General features: G+C 46.2%; 1 protein-coding gene across 9 annotated transcripts in view; it reads left to right on the top strand.

Annotated features, from left to right (window-relative positions):
* Nucleotides 1-355, top strand: part of rap1gapb (RAP1 GTPase activating protein b) — a 98,524-nt gene that overhangs the window by 81,756 nt on the left and 16,413 nt on the right. The window lies entirely within an intron of this gene.

The following is a 355-nucleotide window of genomic DNA, read 5'->3' as shown; positions in this document are numbered from 1 at the left end:
TCCTGAAATTAAGTGCTGCTTGACGAGCCTATATTGTGTATGTATGTGACGTCACTGAAGGCCAAAGGTTGAAATGCACGGCCCGCCACTGACACTACCTCATGTCTGGCCATGCCTTACCATTACTTACTGTCCATTATTACCTTAGTTATTGATTATGCATCCCCTATGAATGAACCCCTAATAGAACGTAATTGGGGGGATTTGTCTTGCAGCACGCACCAGAATTGCTGTGTGGAAGATTCCACAGGTTGACAATTTTACGACTCGGGACTGACAGTACTTGGCTCAACCATGGGCGTCATTAGGCCTATTTTAGGGAGGCTTCAGCCTCCCTAAAAATGTCTTTAGCCCC

Source organism: Hippocampus comes, unplaced genomic scaffold, assembly GCF_001891065.2.
Source record: "Hippocampus comes isolate QL1 unplaced genomic scaffold, H_comes_QL1_v1.1 scaffold17, whole genome shotgun sequence".
Lineage (NCBI taxonomy): Eukaryota > Metazoa > Chordata > Actinopteri > Syngnathiformes > Syngnathidae > Hippocampus > Hippocampus comes.
Note: the sequence above shows the minus strand (reverse complement) of the source record. Positions and strands in the feature narration are given on the sequence as shown.